Raw genomic sequence first — 19,990 nt, 5'->3', positions numbered from 1 at the left:
AAAAAAAAAAAAAAAAAAAAAAAAAAAAAAAAAAGAATCACATGACAGTTCCGTGAAATGTTCCTTGAGTCTGTTCCCTTCTAGAGAACCAACTGGTGGCTGCCCAGGAAGGTTGGGGGTAGGAGATGGAGTGGAAGTTAGGGGTTAGCAGATGCAAACGATCGTACATAGGATGGCTAAACAACAATGTCCTGCTGTAGAGCACAGGGAACTCTATTCAATAGCCTGTGATAAACCATCATGGAAAAGAGTATGAACAAGAATGCATATATATGTATAACTGAGTCACTTTGCTGTGCAGTAGGAAATAACACAACATTGTAACCCAACTATACTTCAATAAAATACATTTTTGAAAATACCGTTGTCTTCAAACTCTGTGCTTGTTACCACTACCAAAAGAATTTTGGAAAACTGTATACATCCTTGCATATTTTTTAGACCTAAAATTTTTCTTTAGAGTTTTAAATGTAATTTAAAAAATTTTAATCAATATTAACTTTAAAAGTAAAACTATTCACTTTTAAATTTTATAGAAAGAATAAAGTTTGTAAAAAACTTGCAAAATAATATAATGACTTCTTGTATGCCTTTTCCTAGATGCATTAATTATTAATGTGTTAAACTTAAAAAGAAATGTTTTGGGGGGATTGTACTTCCCCAGGGAGGTGGCCAGAGCTGTTCCTTAAACTTGTTCAGAGAGGCGGCAATAGTACAGTTGTCTAGCTCAAGTGTGGAGTCAGGCAGCCTTGATTTGAACGCTAGTTCTGACACTTAATTAGCTCTGTGGCCTGGGCAAGTTATTTAATCTCTCTGTATCCCAAAATCTATCTCATATGGTTGTATGAGGACCAAGTGAGTTAATATTATAAAGCACTTACAATGTTACCTGACATAGTGTATGTTCAGTTTATGTTTATGGTACAAATAAAATGCACCAATAAACAAATAATTATTTATTGTTAGAATAATTAGGCTTCAGAGCGTATTAACAAGAAGAAGAGAAGACACTATAATACTAGTAAGTTGTAGGCTTACAAAAGATGTACTTCATGATTGCTGTTAAATGCATTATTTACAGGAGAATCACATAACGTTGTTAAAGTTAATCTAATAAGAACATGGTAGGAATAAACAAATGAGCAGAGAAATGATTGATGATTGACAGCAGGCAGGAGACGTATCCAAATTTAAAACAAAAAAGAATGATTTTCCATTATCCAAGAATTTGGAGGCAAAAGTTAATGAAACATTTTTTCTACAGGTCATTAAATGTTTGCAAAAATATAAAACACTAAAGTGCCTCTGATACATGTTCCTTTTATTTAAAGACATCGTGTTCAGCTGTTGAAAGTAAATGTGAAACTTTTCACTTCCTCCTCCTGGAAGTCATGCAAATATGCAAAGGAGAAAACAGACCCAGACAGGACAGCTGAGGGTGCCAGCTGAGCTCTGGCACGGCTGAGAATAGCCAGGGCACGGGTGCGCCTCACAGCGGATCGGCATCGAATGCCCAGACGCTCTTTCAGAATCATGAATATTTTTAAGACAGACGGATAAGGCATGGTGCTTGGCCATGTGTCTGTCACCTGCATGACATAAAGTATGATCACCTTCAGAACTTCACCTGCTTTGTGCTCAAGGGATTCGCCCTCAGGAATCAGGCATTCTTAGACAATTGGGGGTGTATGGAAATGAGTACCATCATCGGGCTTCCTTGGTGGTCCAGTGGTTAAGACTCCACCCTTCTGCTCCTCGGGGCGTGGGTTCCATCCCTGGTCCAGGAAGTTCTGCATGCCTTGAGGTGCAGCCCCTCTGTGACATATCTGAATCCAGAACACCCCAACATGGGCCAAAGTATCTTTTTATTTTAGTTTTTTATTTTTATTTTTTAGCACTGCTTTATGTACTCATTTTCTATTAAATTCTTTAAAAAGGTTTTTTTTTATTGAAGTATAGTTGATTTACAATGTTGTATTGGTTTCAGGTGTACAGCAAAGTGAATCAGTTATACATATACATATATCCACTCTTTTTTAGATTCTTTTCCCATACAGGCCATTACAGAGTATTGAGTTCCCTGTGCCATACAGTAGGTCCTTATTGGTTATCTATTTTATATATAGTAGTGTATATATGTCAGTCCCAATCTCCCAATTTATCCTTCCCCTCCCTTCCCCCTGGTAACCATAAGTTTGTTTTCTACATCTGTGACTCTATTTCTGTTTTGTAAATAAGTTCATTTTTACCCTTTTTTTAGGTTCCTCATATAAGAGATATCATATGATAGTGGTCTTTCTCTGTCTGACTTGCTTCACTCAGTATGACAATCTCTAGGTCCATCCACAAAATATCTTCGTTTTATTAATTTCACATTGTGCCCATAACAAAAATACATACATGACAGAGAAGACATGAAGATGTGTCACAGGCTTGCGGTGATTCCATTAAAAGAGGATTCATCAAAACTGACATTTTGGTGTCTTTTTTTTGGGGCCACAAAGCTTTTGCATTCCAAGCACTGATAATAATTAACAATACTTCATAACAAAATCCAGGAGCGGGGAGAGGCTGAGGCACACCTGAAGCGTCTCACGTGGCATGGATTAAACACCTTCCCTCTCCATTAGACAAAATTATTTTCAGCAATAATCATAAAAAGAAATGATGACATTTCATGTTTGTCCTGACCCAACAAAAAAAGTCTAACCTGTAATTTGCCCTCCTTTTCACTGTTTAAAAATTTTAAACGCACATAAAAAGTCCAAGTAGGGCTTCCCTGGTGGCGCAGTGGTTGAGAGGCCACCTGCCGATGCAGGGGACGCGGGTTCGTGCCCCGGTCCGGGAAGATCCCACATGCCGCGGAGCGGCTAGGCCCGTGAGCCCTGGCCGCTAAGCCTGCGCGTCCGGAGCCTGTGCTCCGCAACGGGAGAGGCCACAACAGTGAGAGGCCCACGTACCACAAAAAAAAAAAAAAAAAAAAAAAAAGTCCAAGTAGACAGAGGTAAATAACTCAATTCATTTCTTTTGTCTTTATAGTCAAGGTGCTGTCATGGTTTCCTTTGATTCTACTGTTTGAACCCAGATACGTGTTGCAGAGATGGAGGTGCTGACCTGGCGTGAAGGGAGCTCAGATGATTCCGAAGGAGGGAATCCTCATAAACTCACTCTGGAAAGGGGTCCATGGGGCTGAGTTGGTGGGTGTCTGGGGCCCACTGTATAACTGGCGTTTTCAGGATTAAATTCTGTGTTGAATATAATGTTTTTTAAAGGTTAAATTACACAAATAGGCCAATTTGAAGTTTACATATCTATTATTGAAAGCCAGTGGAAACCACATTTGTGTAGATTCAGAACTTAGACCAACAAAATATTTTTTCAGGGAGGAATATGTTATCAATGAGGTTGTTTATTTTATTTTTATTAAACATTTTCCCCCAATATTTATTTATTTATTTGTTTATTTTTATTTGGTTGCGCCAGGTCTTAGTTGTGGCAGGCAGGCTCCTTAGTTGCGGCTTGCTGGCTCCTTAGTTGTGGCTCGCAGGCTCCTTAGTTGTGGCATGCAAACTCTTAGTTGCGGCATGCATGTGGGATGTAGTTCCCTGACCAGGGATTGAACCCGGGCCCCCCTGCACTGAGAGCATGGAGCCTTAACCACTGTGGCACCAGGGAAGTCCCTACTGATGGTTGTTTAGAATCGCCCCGAGGTGATAATGTAGAGCAGCCCATTTGGCGGGTGGTTAATGTTTTAAAATTCTCTATGGACGATGCAGCCTATTGCCCGCCCACAGTGGTGGTTGCAGGGTCGGGGGAAGTCCCACTACCCTCCTCTTGCACACGGTTGATAAGAGGCCCACCTTTCCTTTATAAGGTGGCAGAACAGTCAACAGCCAGGTGGGACATAGACCCAGCGGATACCTTGAGTGCAGGCAGGAAGAAGGTGATAGAGAGTTTGAGTTGGTGGCAATCGATTCTCTTCCAATGGTGTGTTGAGTACTCCTTGGACCGAGGCAGAGGGACTTGCCCTCAGGCTGGCAGAGGGGGAAGGAGCCTGGGCTCTGGAGGACTCCATGGAGAGCGCCCTGATTTCACTGATGTGAGAAATAAGATTCCACTTTTCATGGGGTTTCTGACACTTCCAGCAGTCAGGGAAGGTCCCGAGATTTCAGGGGCCTGAGATCTAAAGGATGAATAGGTGTTTTCTGAGTAAAAAGAAGAGGGAAGAAAATTTCATAGAGCTGGAAGCTCAGATAGGAAAGTCAAGAGCCAAGAGCCAGGGCTTCCCTGGTGGTGCCGTGGTTGGGAATCCGCCTGCCAATGCAGGGGACACGGGTTCGAGCCCTGGCTGGGAAGATCCCACATGCCGCGGAGGAACTAAGCCCATGTGCCACAACTACTGAAGCCCGCATGCCACAACTACTGAAGCCCATGTGCCCTAGAGCCCGTGCTCCGTAACGAGAGAAGCCACTGCAATGAGAAGCCCACGCACTGCAACGACGAAGAGTAGCCCCCGCGCGCCGCAACTAGAGGAAGCCCGCGCACAGCAACGAATACCCAACGCAGCCAAAAATAAAATAAAATTAAAAAAAAAAAAAAAAAAGAGCCAAGAGCCAGCATGGTGAGTTTGAGGAATGGAAATACGCTCAGGTTCGAGAGGACCCTGGGGGTCGTGAGCAGGAACTCCAGAAGAATGGCTAATGACTCATCTGGGTTTGTTGGCCTGGGCCAGTGCCATGGTCTGGGACCTCTGTGTTCTAGGAGGTTTTCAGAGGCCAATCCAGAAATCCAGGGCCCTGCCCTCGCAGGGTTGCCCTGGGCAACCTCTGTTAGTAAAGAATCCTGTTTACTACCCTGTGACTCATACTCACCTGTGGTTTCTATAGTTGCCACCAACAATGAGGCATAAATCCATTCCTGGAGGGTGGGGTCCGCAGGGTGAGGCCATCCTCTTCCTTCTCTGGCTCAGAACCTGGCAGAGTTTCCCAGACTATAGCAGAGGGGGAAGAGAGAGTTTGTCTACTGAATCTCAGGTGTGGGTTTCCTTGGGAGGGGAAGGAGCTGAGTGGGGTAGAGGGACAGATCTCTGCAGTCGGGCCTGGGGGTACACACAGTGCAACCCCCAAGCTGATCAGAAGCTCCCTCTCTCTAGATAATTATGGGGAGAGTCCAAGAGATGGAGAGAGAGAGAGAGAGAGAGCGCGCGCGCAAGCCTCTGGTACAGAAAAGTTACAGCAAGACTCAGGGGACCCAGGCACTTTCTTCACCAGAGACAAATGGGGTTTGGTCCCCAGGGTGGTGGTGGGATGATGGGCCAGATTCAGAAATGCAAAGCTGGGGTCGGTGGGTGGGGCATGGGTACGTACACAAAGGAACCAGAAGCAAGGAAGCCACAGGGACAGACAGTCTTTTTAAAAGACCATTTCAGGGAGATGCAAGAGGGAGGAGATTTGGGTATATGTGTATATGTATAGCCGATTCACTTTGTTATAAAGCAGAAACTAACACACCATTGTAAAGCAATTATACTCCAATAAGGACGTTAAAAATAAATAAAAGACCATCTCATATGTATAACTGATTCACTTTGCTGTACACCTGAAACTAACACAACATTGTAAATCAACTAGACTCCAATTAAAAAAAAAAAAACCCATCTCATCCCATACGTTTGCACAAAGTCTTACAGGTTACAAAGCACCTGTGCGCCTACTTTCTCATTTGCTTTTTACAGAAGCCATGTGAGGAAAAGCAAGAGCAGGGAATACAATCTATCCTACAACGAGGAGACTAAGGCTTATCGAAGTTGACTAACACAGTCAAGGTCAAAAGCAAGACGAGAATCTAGACCTCCTGGCTCACAGTCCAGTGCCCTTTCCACTAAACCAATGTTTTTCAAACTTTGGCATCTACAGACTGCTTTAGTGGGTGTCTGTTACACACAAAGTACTAGAATTTTTGATACATTTAAAAAATTATCACAAATGTTAGAATAGCATAATGAAACATTTATTTTAAAAAGTAATAAATCAGGGACTTCCCTGGAGGCGATGTTTGAGTCACAGCCAGACAGTTTTTTTTCTTTTTTTTTTCCTGTTTCCACTGAATTAGGACAAGTTAAGGAACGTCACTGAGTGCTTCATGAGACAGTCCTGGATAACAGATGAAACTTATACTCAGCCGTGCAGAGCATTCTCAGGGAAGGTGGTTTGCTGAATGGTCAGAATCCAAATGTCCAATTTGGAAGACTGACCATTTTCACCTGGGAGGTCGGTCAGCTGGATTCCTTATCCAGTCTTTGGCTTGGTTCAGCTTTGGAAAGTATTTCTTGTTCTGATGTAGAATTACAAGCTTTATGTGTGTGTGTGTGTGAGTGTGTGTGTGTGTGTGTGTGTGTTAAAATATCCACAACACAAAGCTTTTTTTATCTAAGTGGTTTTAAAATATGCCCAATTATATGTTTTTTATTTCGTTTTCAAAGAAATCAAATGTTGGGACATCGTAAAACTTTGATGATGCAACTGTGCCAGAGTTCTAGCTTTAAGAAATCCTGATATTTTATGTCCAGCGTTACAACTGTGAAATTCTGGTTTGGGGTGATAGATTCTGATATATCACTAAGATATACTACTTGAGCAAACCATGTGCGTTTGGAAGAATGCTCTTTATTGGCACTATCAGTCACGAAGTGTCATCCCATGTTTCAAAATCTCACGTAATGAAAAGGAAAAAGTAAAACTATCCTAATTTCCAGACGACATGGTCTAATATATTAAAAGAAACCCTAAAGAATTTATAAAAACAAACAAAAAACCCCACCACAATAACAACAAAAAACAAATAAAAACTCCAACCCTGATTAGAGCTAATAAATAAGTTCAGTAAAGTTGAAGGATATAAGATATAAAAAATCAGCTTCATTTCTATGTACTAGCAGTGAACAATCTGAAAGTGAAATTAAGAAGACAATTCCATTTATAATACCATCAAAAAGAATAAAATACTTAGGAATAAATTGAACCAGAGAAGTGCAAGACTTGTATACTATGAAACACTTCTGAAAGAAATTAAAGAAGGTTTAAATAAATCTAAAGACATCCGCGTTCACTGTCTGGAAAATTTAAGATCTGCCATCTGTTAAGATGGCAATGTTTGCTGAACTGACCTACAGATTCACTGAAATCCCTATTAATACTGCTTTTTTTTTTTTCCAGAAATGGACAAGCAAATCCTAAATTTCATATAGAATTGCAAGGGACCAAGAATAACCAGTACAATCTTGAAAAGACAGGAGTAAAGTTGAAGGACTCATTTACCAATTTCAAAACTTACTACAAAGCTATAGTAATCAAGACAGTGTGGTATTAGTATAAGGATAGCCATAGATCAATGCGATAGAATTGAGAGTCCAGAAATAAACCCATATGTTTATGGTCAATCAATTTTTGAGAAGGGTGCCAAGACCATTAAATGGGGAAAGAATAGCTTTTTCAACAAAGGATGCTGGGACAACTCAATATCCACATGCAAAAGAATGAATCTGAACCCTTACTTCATACCATGTACAAAACTTAACTCAAAATAGATCAAAGACCTAAATGTAAGAGCTAAAACTATAGAAATTTAGAAGTAAACATATGTGAAAGTCTGTGTGACCTTGGATTAGGCAGTAGATTTTTAGAAATGATAACAAAAGCACAAGCAATCAGGAGAAGAAACCAGATAAACTGGACTTCATCAAAGATAAAACTTTTGTGGGCTTCCCTGGTGGCGCAGTGGTTGAGAGAGTCCGCCTGCCGATGCAGGGGACGCAGGTTCATGCCCCGGTCCGGGAAGATCCCACATGCCACGGAGTGGCTGTGCCCGTGAGCCATGGCCGCTGAGCCTGCGCGTCCGGAGCCTGTGCTCCACAACGGGAGAGGCCACAGCAGTGAGAGGCCCATGTACCTCCCCACCGCCACACACACACACAAAAAAAACTTTTGTGAATCAGAGAATTCCCTGGCGGTCCAGTGGTTAGGACTCTACACTTTCAGTGCTGAGGGAGCATGTTCAACCCCTGGTCAGGGAACTGCAAGCCATGTGGTATAGCCAATAAATAAATAAATAAAACTAAGCCAAGAATAAGAAATAAAATAAAATAAAACTTTTGTGGGTCAAAGAACACTAACAAGAAAGTGAAAATACAACCCACAGAATGGGAGAAAACATTTGCAAATCATATATCTGATAAGGGGGCTAGTGTCCAGAGTATATAAAGGATTCTTACAACTCAACAAGAAAAAGACAACCCAGTTAAAAAACGGGCAAATGGTTTGAATAGATATTTCTCCAAAGAAGATATACGAATGGTCAAAAATCACATGAAAAGATGTTTTTAACATCTTTAGTTACTAGGGGAATGTAAATCAGAACCACAAGGAGGTGCTACTTCACATCCCCTGGGATAGTTACAACAACAACGACGACAACGACAAGTGTGGGCGGGCATGTAGAAAAAGTGGAATCTTCATACATTGCTGCTGGGAATGTAAAACGTTTCGGCTGCTGCGGAAAGCAGTTTCGCAGTTTCGCAAAAGGTAAAACATAAAATTACCAGAGGACTCAGCAATTTCATTCCTGGGAGAACTGAAAACATACGTTCACACGCAAGCTCGTACATGAATGTTCATGGGAGCATTATTCAAAATAGCCAAAAAACAGAAACAGCCCAATGTCCATCAACTGATGAATAGGTAAACAAAGTGGGGTCTATCCATACAGTGGAATATTACTCAGCCGTGAAGAGGAGTGAAGTACTATTACGTGCTATGACATGGATGAACCTCGAAAGCATGGTGCCAAGTGAAACAAGCCAGTCACAAAAGGCCACAGAGTGTATGATGCCATTCATATGAAATGTCTAGAACAGGTAAAGCCACAGAGACAGAAAGTAGATTAGCAGTTGCCAGTGGTTGGGGGAGGCTGGGAATCCGGATTAACGGCTAATAGGTATGGGGTTTCTTTCTGGGGTGATAAGAATGTTCTGGAAGTAGATAGTGGTGCTGGTTGCAGGACATAGTGAATATACTAAAAGTCACTGAAGTGTACACTTTTAAATGGTGAATTATTATTTTTTTAATAAATTTATTTATTTTGGGCTGCACTGGGTCATCGATGCTGCACGTGGGCTTTTTCTAGTTGCGGCGAGTGGGGGCTACTCTTCGTTGAGGTGCACGGGCTTCTCATTGCAGTGGCTTCTCCTGTTGTGGAGCACAGGCTCTAGTCTTGCGGGCTTCAGTAGTTGCGGCACGCGGGCTCAGTAGTTGTGCCTCGCGGGCTCTAGAGCGCAGGCTCAGTAGTTGTGGCACATGGGCTTAGTTGCTCCGCGGCACGTGGGATCTTCCTGGGCCAGGGCTCAAACCCATGTCCCCTGCGTTGGCAGGCGGATTCTTAACCACTGGGCCACCAGGGAACCCCTAAAATGGTGAATTTTATGTTATGTGAATTATATCTCAATAAAATGCTAAAACAAAACAAGACTCATGCGAACTACTTTGCCCTCCAGCATCCGTGTACTTCCTAGGGGTTGCGGGTAGGAAACAGGTTCTTGTACTTGCTGCCTATTTCTGTGACCACGTTGAAAAGAATGTGTCCTTAGTGACTGCTGTTTGACTCACGGTGAAAATGTTTTCTATTTCCTTCAACACTGAATTGGGTTCAGGACACGTATTGAGGGCTATCAGTGGTTCTCCGTGAATTAAACAGCGTTGGAACTGGAATTCATATGATGATAATAATAATAACTCACCTTCACTGAGTGCTTTCTATTCAGTATATGCCAGACATTGCCCTAAACGCTTTATATGTAGTTCTTCACTAATTTTTACCACAACTGTATGAAACAGGCATTGCTATTACTGTTATCAACATCATTCCCAATTTTCAGAGGGAAAAACTGAGGCTCAGAGTTAGACAACCTCCTTTATTAGAATTTAGACCTCCTGCCTTCTTGCTGCCAAAGCCAGTGCTTCATCTGTCCTGATTCCAGTGTGTCTTTTTCATTTACCAAATAATCTCTAATAAGACAAAGTATTTTTCTCTTGCAGTGGAGAATTTTAGAGATGAACGGAACAGAAACTCATTGACTACTTTGCCATCATATCTGTTCCCCCTTCTGAAAGCTATTGCACCGTCTGGATATGAGGATTTTCACCAGCCACAAAGAGAACTGAATGCTGACATCCGTACCCGATGGTGATTGATCTTGAACCTAGTCTGCCACTGTTCTCTGACATCCAGCAGTGGCGATAAAACTGCTTTCTAAGTATCTATGTCACTAACTTCACAACTGGTTTGTCTGTCTTCTCTGTTGTGTGTCTTGTACTCGTGTTTGCTCTGAAGAGTGAGGGCAACTTGGAGTGATGTGCTATATTCCTGGGGCCTTTCTCTCTATCACAAACTTAAATTTTTATTCTGGGAAATGCTATATTGAAGTTATTCTGGAAAAAATCAGTAGGCTCTAACTCTGAGCGATACACAAGCTTTAATGACTTTGAACCTCGATTTGACATTTTAGAGCTGACAACGCACTGGGGACAGGGGTGAATAGTCAATGAAATCCAGTTTCCAGATAATGTTTGTGGTAGTTCCTATTTGCAGTTTCTTTTTTCTTACTGTACAAAATAATCACTCACATTTTCCTTCATCCCAGCACCTTTAGACATATTATATCCCCACTGAAACCCAGTTCACAGTTTATGAATGGCATTGTTCCGAGTTGTCAGGTCCCTATTACTACCTTAATTGCTACATTTACAAGTCAAGGAAGCACTTTTGAGCTATTCATGAGTTTTTCTAATTTGGGGGTATAACATAGCACAACAATATGAACATATAAAGCACATTCTAAAAGGTAAACAAAAACATGCATACGACAGGAAAATGATTCACCAGAGTCCCCTGTCCCCATTAATTAAATCTTTAAGAATCTGAAATCTTTAGGATTGTAATAATTATTAATTTAATGAGACGCTGTGACAGCTGTAATCAATGCCACATTTCGAATTTGTGAAAAGTGGAGAACTAAGGTGCTTATTACTTTTTTCCCTGAAACTACCAGTCTACCTGAGGGTCCAGTGATACAACTTTTCTTGGAAACATTTCAAGTCTCCAAGAGTTGTTGTTTTTTTACTAGTAGTTGTGGCGCGCGGGCTCAGTAGTTGTGCCTCGTGGGCTCTAGAGCGCAGGCTCAGTAGTCGTGGCGCACCGGCTTAGTTGCTTCGCCGCATGTGGGATCTTCCCGGACCAGGGCTCGAACCCGTGTCCCCTGCACTGGTAGGCGTTTCTTAACCATTGCGCCACCAGGGAAGTCCTCCAAGAGTTTTTGTTTGGTTTTCTTTTTGGCTGCGCCACACCAGATGCGGGATCTTGGTTCCTGGATCAGGGATCGAGCACGCGCTCCCTGCAGTGGAAGCACGGAGTCTTAACCACTGGACTGCCAGGGAAGTCCCTCAGTGCTCCAAGAGACTTTAAATTCCTAAGAGATGGGCTGCGGGAGAAGAAGTGTGGACAGAGGCCATCCGAGGTGCGGAGGGTAGGCTCGGAGCAGGGACTCGGAATCCTGCATTTCTCCCCCGGCCTGGGAATCCTAGGCAACAATTCTATCCCACCGCCAGGCGGCGCTGTAGAACTAGGGATGGCAGCCCTGGCCCTGCGGGGCTGCTTTAGTTATTCCCCAGGCATTCCTGACCGCTAACACTTCGCTTTGTTTTTCCCCCTTATATTCAGGTTCTTAACCTGGTGACTGTGGTCAGGCTTCTGATGGTCAGTGAACACCTAGAATTTATGTGTAAAATATGTGTTCAGCTTCATTTTTCTATCTAGAGGGAGGTTTTATAGTTTTGATCAGACTCAAAGTAATAGTATCCCCTTGAGAGAGCAGAATGCAATGATGTTAGGTACTAATACGCTGACATCTATCAGTGGCGAGCACTTGTTATATATAATTTAACACAATAATCCTCAAAATAACCTTGCAAGATATCCCCGTTTTACAGAAAACGAAACCCCAAAACCCCTGAAGTTCACACAGCTAATAAGTGATGAGGCTGGGATTTAACTCCAAGAACGCCTGCTTCTCACTGTGCTGTTGCTACGCCGAGAAAAAAAGCCAGAGACTCACTCATTCATCAGCAAAGATGTAGGAGGGACTGAGTGTGCGTCCAGCACCCTGTACTGGGTGCTGGGGTAGAGGGGGATCCGGACAGCTCTGCTTCCTGCCTTCTTGGGGCTTAGTGCCTGGAGGTGATGGCAGCGATGGTGGCCATGTCAGCAGGAAACAGGCAGTAAACAAATAAGCCTGTAATTGCAAACTGAGAAAAGTGCTCTGAAGGAAGTAAAGGGGACAGCGACATAGAAAAATGGGGAAATCCACAGATAGTTTGGCCAGGGAAAACCTGAGCATGTTAGCTCAGAGTAAAGGGTGGGGATTGCCATGGGAAAAGGTGGAGCCTTCCGGGGGGGACGAGCCTGGTGTGGGTACGCAGAGGCAGCTGGTGCGGCTGAACAGGGCGACCCAGAGCACAGGTGAGGGTGACAGAGGAGTAGAAGTCATCGGGGCTTTCTACGCCAAGTAAGGAATTCAGATCCTATTCTCATAATAGGAAGCCATTCTAGGGTTTAAAGCAGGAGAGAAATGCCAGCTAATTTATGTTTTTCTTATTTTTAATTGTAAAAGAACCCCAGCACAATGCCAAATTTACCATCTTATCCATTTTTTTAGGTTTACAGTTCGGTAGTGTTAAGTACATTCACATTTTGTGCAATCAATTTCCAGAACTCTTTTCATTCTGTAAAACTAAAATTCTGTACCCATCAAACAACGTCCCATGTCCATCTCCCCGGCCCCGCATTCCCTGGCAACCACCGTTCCACTTCTTGCTGTCTCTGTGGGTTTGGCCACAGTAGGGACCTCATGTAAGTGGAATTATACACTATATGTGTGTGACTGACTTACTTCACTTAACATAATGTTCTCAAGGTTCCTCTATGTTCTAGCATGAATCAAGAGGCCCAGGATCGGAGGCCGTGGTGACGGATGGTTCTCCCACGTGGCTGCTGCCTGGCAGAGTGAGAGCAGAGTCACGGGGACAGCAGGTGTTGAGCCAGGAGCCGAGTCCTCAGGGAAGGAGGGGAAGTGGCCAAGAGGCCAGAGGACAACAGCAAGAAGGGGCACCAGGAGGAAGGGGAACGGGAGCTAAAGCTGATTGCCCAGATTCTTCAAGGATGTTTATACAGGGGTGGCAGGGGTGGTGGTGGGACGACACTTCTAGAAGCAGCCATGAGGAGCCAGGAGGATGCAAACCTCGCTTACTGCCCCTCAAGTATGTAGGGAATGTGAGAATAAGATCAAGGCTGGGTTTAGGGAAGACTTTTCTTACCTGGACAGGGTATGAAGCATGAAGACGGGCAGCGAAAGGAGCCCTAGGAGGCGTCTTTTCTTCTGGGAGAGGTTTGGGAGAAAAACTGACCCCTCCACTACTCTTCATTTCCTGTCTCCCCATTTTTTTTTGGCGGACTCTTAATCACTGGACCGCCAGGGAAGTCCCTCTCTCCATCTCCTTGAGGACTGTTGGGGCTGCCTGGCCTCTTTGGCGAGAGCTTTCATTTATCTATGGAGCTCCATGAAATGTAGACACTCACTCTTCTAGGCACTGGAGAGACAGCGGTGAATAAAATAGAGGAAAAGAAATCCCAGCCCCACAGAGCTGGCTTCCCAGCAGGGGGATTTGTTTAGGTGGGTTCTCATGCAAAAGCATCCAGCAGGGTAACTTACTCACCGGTGCTGGAATCTGGATGTGGGCTGAGTTCGACCGTGATTCACATGGGTTGCCTGCAGGAAGAGAGAGGGGAGATGACATTGAGAAAATGGAAAGAGCCCCAGGGCTTGGGACTGAGGCCTGGGTCCCAGCAACCTTGAACGAGTCATTTGCTTTTCCTGGGACTTTACCTGTTAGCTGATCTGTAAAGGGGCAGGATAATTCCTCATTCCCCAGTTGTTGTGGAGTTAAAGTGTTGCCTAAACAATTAAGTGGTCTACAAATTGTCATTAAAGGGACTTCCCTGGTGGCGCAGTGGTTAAGAATCCGCCTGCCAGTGCAGGGGACACGGGTTCGAGCCCTGGTCCGGGAAGATCCCACATGCGGCGGAGTAACTAAGCCTGTGCGCCACAACTACTGAGCCTGCACTCTAGAGCCCACAAGCCACAACTGTTGAGCCGCTCTAGAGCCCGTGAACCACAACCACTGAGCCCACGTGCCACAACTACTGAAGCCCAAGCACCTAGAGCCCGTGCTCCGCAACAAGAGAAGCCAGCGCAATGAGAAGCCCGCGCACCGCAACGAAGAGTAGCCCTCGCTCGCAGCAACTAGAGAAAGCCCGCGCGCAGCAACGAAGACCCAACGCAGCCAAAAATAAATATTTAAAAAAAAAATTGTCATTACACCATGACTTAGGCCTTCATTTTCTTATCTGAGTATGGGTGCATAATGGCAACTGCCTCCCCCAGGGTGGCTGTATGAATTAAACGCATAAACTAAGCACAGAAGGCTTCCATAGCTCCTGACCTCTTCGGGAGACGGCGGAGGCGCTGCCCGGGGGCCCGAGCTGGGCGGTGGCACTTCCTGCGGGCGGGGGGGGGATGGGGAGGGGCGTGGTTGCCTGGAGAACTGCTCCCAACAAGGCGGCCGGGCCCTCTGGGATGCTCCGGGTGCCGGGTGGGCTGCGGGCGGCGCGGAGAAACTCGCCCTCACGCCAAAGCCACACGCGGAAAGCCGGCCTTGTACCTTGGCGTGCCGTCTGTTTTCGCCTCTTCCCAGACTAAGTCAGAAGGAAGAGGAACCCTAGTCCCGGCTGCAGGTTGACAGGTGCCCGGTGTCCAGAGAGGGTCTGGCTCAGCACCTCCGGGGTCAAAGATGCCCGAGGCCTTGCGGAGCCTGGGCCCTGGCTTCGCGTGGGAGATCCGGCCCAGGCAGGAAGGTGATTTGTCCAAAGGCCTCAGAGGAGGCCGAGCTCCTGGGTCTGGACCTCCTGCTCACCAGGCCACGGGAAGTGCTTAAAATAGTTCCTGGCGCATAGTCAGTCGTAATGTATAATAAATAATATATGTATATATGTGTCTCATAGCTCATCTTTATGGGGCGCTTACTGCATGCCCGGTATTGTTGCAAGTGTTCTTCATGGATGAATTGTTTGATTCTCACCACCGCACTAAAACATAGATACTATTCGTATCACCCTATGGCAGCTGAGGAAACATGCTCAGAGAAGTTAGGTAACCTGCCCAACATCACACAGCTAGGAAGTATAGTGTGGGAGTTAAACCCAGACCCCCTGACCTCAGAGGCCGTATGCATGAGGCTGACTTCAAATATTGTTGAGGTCCAGGTGTTGACACAGAAATTCACCAGTCGATCTAAGAAAGAAATGGGAAATTTTATTCACCCCAAACTGAGGGTTATAACCTGGGAACAGCCTCTCCGAAAGCTCTGAGAACTCTTTGGCCTGTTAGAGGTCAAAGCACAGTTAACGTAAGTTTTGAGCGAGGGCTGTATATTAAATGACGTATTATTGACAGTTTACACAATCCAGATCCCCTCGTACAAAGCGTGGTCATGGGTCATCGTGGCCTCTTACAAGAGTAAGAAGGAAGGTTATCTCTTAAGGAGTTGTGACCCTTTATGAGATTAAGAAAGAATGTGATCTCCAAAGGAGATCGGGTTAATGCAGATGCAACACACACACACACACACACACACACACACACACACACACGAGGAGGGAGGAAGCCCAGATGGGCAAAGAAAAATTTTATATTTATGTTTCTTGTCTTACCATAAAATTTGAATTTTATTTCATCACAGGGGTATGCTGCAGATGGCTTGCTTCTCAGGGTGTCTGAAGAGCATAGTGTTAAACCGAGAGCTAGCTCCGTGCTGGGGGAGGGGGTCCGGTGAGCCCTGCCCCTCCTTCTGGGGCCCCAGTTCCGCAGTTTCCCATGTGCCACAGTGCGGAAGAGAAGCACTGGGCATCCCTCTTGTCCAGTCATTGGCTATATCCCTACTGTAACCGAAAGTGGGGTCTGGCTGCTCGCTGCTCAAAAGCCAATAAAGAGTGGCCTCTCACTGCTGTGGCCTCTCCCATGCAGACCACAGGCTCCGGACGCGCAGGCTCAGCGGCCATGGCTCACGGGCCCAGCCGCTCCGCGGCATGTGGGATCCTCCCGGACTGGGGCACGAACCTGCGGACACTCATCTTGAAATTAGTCATGGGGTGGTCTGATCAGTATCATCTTGATTGTTTTAGGTACAGTTAGTCTTTAGTTCCAGGGTCGGTTTGTTCCCATTTCCTTGAGGCCATTTCTCAGAATTGTGGCAGCTTGTGTCATGGCTACAGCCTGGTCATCATGTAGTTCACTTCTTCCAGGTTTCAGTGGAAGAGGTTTCAGTGTCTATAAGACAGCTCACAGGATATGGCTCAGAATATTATCTATAGCCCTTCAGGAGGAACTAAAGGTCCTTGACTTTGCTTAATGACTAAATTATTATTATTATTTGGTCTCCTTCGACTGTTTTCCTTTGTTTCTGCATTTTCTCATTTCTCTGATTAAATTTATTCTTTGGCTAAAGTTTTTCCACAGACAAAAGGCAGGCAGAGGACATGGGGGCCAGGGTCCTGCTCCGTTTCACTATGGCCCCAGGACCTGGTCTCCAGCCCCCACCATTCCCCCTGCTCAGTCTGGTGGACCACACTCACTGCTTTGGGGAACGTTGCCTTTAGCAGAGCTTCCCAAATACCTGCCAACAGAGTGAGGCCTACTTGTGGTTCTTTAAGCTGGGGAGCACGTTAAACACACAGATCCCAGCCCACTGCAGAGCTGTGATTCTCAGCCTTGATCATACATTGGTACTCAGTGGACTTGATGCCTAGGTCTTCCCCCACCCTGCTGCGGAGATTCTGACTGAGTTGATCTGGGGGTCCCCCTGGGTGTTGGGGATGATCCTCGTGGGCAGCTGAGATTGAGCACCGCTGCTCCGATGGTTGAGTCCGTAAGGTTGAGGTGGCCCTAGGAATCTCTATTTTTAAGAACCTGCTTGTGTGATTTTCAGGTGCTGCCGTGTTTGCAAACCTCTGATGTGGAACTCACTTTCTTCTAATTGGCTTTGAAGAGTGTCCCAGATTCTTCTAATGGGACCATCTGCGTCACGTGTGGGAGCTGCTTCACAGCTTGTCCCGGAAACTTTGCATCAATTCTCCCATACAAGAAAGGGAGCAGGGGTCCCTGCTCAGCCTCTCCTGGCCCCTGTCTCAGTTTACAGGATTTCTCTCCTTGCCAGGCACCAGCATTCTTGCCCACCCAGTCATGTTCATTTCTCAAAGCTTCTGGGCAGTGTGGTCAGCTCCTCTGAGCTGGTGGTCACCTGGAGCTCGGGACCCTTGAACTCTTGAACACCAACAGCTGTGTTGGCAGCCCAAGGACCTTAGGGAACCCTCACTTCCATCCTCTTTCCCCAGGTGTTAGTAGACTGTGTTATCATGACAAGTGAGCTGGGTGGAGTGACTGCTTTCCCCCCCTCCTCTGGGACATGCTGTTAAACCTCTTTTTCAGTGTTGCCTTCTGCCCTGAAGTAGTTACGTCTGCCGTCTCCCAGCCTGATAGGCTTTTCTGTGTCTGTGGCTACTATGTGTTCTTCTGGATACTCGGTGCATATGTTGGGTGATAGGCTTGGAGTCTGGGAACCTGAGTTCTGGACTGTGTGCCCCAGGTCATATCACAGCCCCCGCCCCCCCAGTCCTCTCCCCTTCACTCTGAGTTTTCTGGCATCTCTCTGCTCCTCCCACCCCAATCTCTGTCCCTGCCCAAGTGCTGCACCCTCCACCCAGAGCTGCCATCCATTGTTCTCCTTGGGAATGGATGCATCATGGGAAATCACTCTGTCTGGGCCCAAGGAGGAAGGAAAGAGGGATGGGAATGGAATGGGCGGGTGATGGAAAAAGTGACTGCCAGCCGTTCCCTGGACTTGGGCCTGGAAGGCAGCTCAGTGCGGTTGCCGTGGTGACAGTCAGACAAGCACACTGCTGTTTCCCTGTCCTACGAACTGAAGAGTACTTGTTGTGCCTTTTCCTGCCTGCTCTGATAGCCTCGGGCCCGCATCTGGGAAGGGGTACAGACCCCCAGGTTTAACTCTCGTGCCTCAGTTTCCCAGCCTGACCAAAGGAAGAGAAAGAGAATGTGCTGGGTATTCCATTAGCCCCTGCAGACCTTCCAACCTTCCCCACCTGCTCTGCACCTTAGCAGGCTGACCTTGGTGGACCCCTTCTCCTGGGCTCCCTTGTCTTCTGGCTTCGGGTCAGCACCCCAGGGGGCTTCATCATCCTGGCTGGTTTCTCTCAACCCCACCTGCCCCTCTGTGATTAACCCCTCCACCAAACTCTCCCTGATCACCCCTTTCTCTCTGTTTGCTGCTGGGGGCCTGACTACTGGAGAAGTCATCTTAACAAGGAGGAAGGAAGGAGGGCAGTCACTTAAGGACTCCTTTCTCTGCCGTGAGGCTCTGGCAGGATGGCTACGTGGGTGGGGTAGCCTTGTAGGTGTAATCTGAGATGTACCCAGAAGGCGGCCCTGCCCAGAAATAGCCAGGCTGAAATCCTGAAGTTCAAGGGTCACTCTCTGGGTTAAAAAGTTTCTCTGTAAAGATCCCACATTCCCTGGGAAGGTGAGCACATTCCCTTCATTCATTTCTCGACATGTCTTAGTTTTAGCAGGTAAGAAGCTTGACCGTAAGCTTCAGAATGCAAGGACTGTGGCTGTCTTCCTTGTGTAGATATGGGTGGTATGGGGCCTGGTGAGTAGACTTAAAATAATATCTGCTGAATAAATTCATTGCCCTTTCAATACATGTTTCTTGAGCACCTACTGTGTTCCAGGTGTTCTAGGTTCTTGGGATACATTAATGAACAAAACCAGTAAAGATCCCCCTCAAACAGAGAGACAGACAGTACATTTTATATGCATACATATACATATACGTATGTGTGCGTGTGTCCAAAGCCTGCCACCCTCTCTGAAGAACCCCACTGAACCCCACAACCCCACCCAGACTTCCTCTGTCCCCACTGCTCTAAGCAGACCAATCTCTTTGTGTTTCCTTGGTATATCTGATCTCAGAGACAGTTGACAAGGAAAACAGAGGCTCCTAACAAATGAGACAATTGTGGATCCTAGGAGTTTTTAAAGTGGATATTTTATAATAAAATCCACATTGGTGAAATTTAATGCAGTGTAACTGACTGTATTTAAAACACTCAGGTACGGGGACTTCCCTGGTGGTCCAGTGGTTAAGAATTTGAACTTCCACTGTAGCGGGTGCAGGTTCGACCCCTGGTCGGGGAACTAAGATCCTGCATGCCAAGTGGCCACACAAACAAAAAACCAAACCCAAACAAAACAAACCCCCAAAAAACCAATCCAAGATGGAGATATAGGAGACTCCTGAACTCACCTTCTCCCACAAATACAGCAAATCTACAGTGACATGTGGAGAAATTCCACCAAAAAATCCAGAAATCAGCTGAGTGGCTTCTACACATTGGATGAATGAGAAAATATTCAAATCAAAATGCATAGGAAGGGCTGAGACACACTGGCCATAAACCCCAACCTACACAATGCCGTGCCGTCAGGAGGGAACTCAAATCCCAGTGTCCCCCTGAGGAGCCAAGGCTTTGGATGTAATATCTTGCACCCCAACTTTTAAGACTTCCACCTTTGGGGGATGGACCCCCCAAAACACCTAGCTCTGAAAGTCAACGGGACTTGCATCCATGGGGCCCACAAGGCTATAGCAAACAAAGCAATAGTTCTTAATGAGCTACACCCCCACCCCCACCCCCAAGGCTTAGTGCAGAGGGAGAAGACAGAAATGTCCATCTCCCAGTCTTTCCCTGAAGA

At 45.7% G+C, this 19,990-nt stretch overlaps 1 long non-coding RNA gene across 1 annotated transcript; it reads right to left on the bottom strand.

Annotated features, from left to right (window-relative positions):
* Nucleotides 1-3,039: 3,039 nt before the first annotated feature.
* LOC112391925 (uncharacterized) lies at nt 3,040-13,862 on the bottom strand. Its single transcript, XR_003001586.1, has 3 exons — nt 13,821-13,862; nt 4,872-4,990; nt 3,040-3,245 (listed from the first exon to the last, which is right to left on the bottom strand). It is a non-coding gene; the product is annotated as an uncharacterized LOC112391925 (long non-coding RNA).
* Between the last annotated feature and the right edge of the window lie 6,128 nt (nt 13,863-19,990).

This window comes from Neophocaena asiaeorientalis, unplaced genomic scaffold, assembly GCF_003031525.2.
Source record: "Neophocaena asiaeorientalis asiaeorientalis breed wild unplaced genomic scaffold, Neophocaena_asiaeorientalis_V1.1 scaffold150, whole genome shotgun sequence".
Lineage (NCBI taxonomy): Eukaryota > Metazoa > Chordata > Mammalia > Artiodactyla > Phocoenidae > Neophocaena > Neophocaena asiaeorientalis.
Note: the sequence above shows the minus strand (reverse complement) of the source record. Positions and strands in the feature narration are given on the sequence as shown.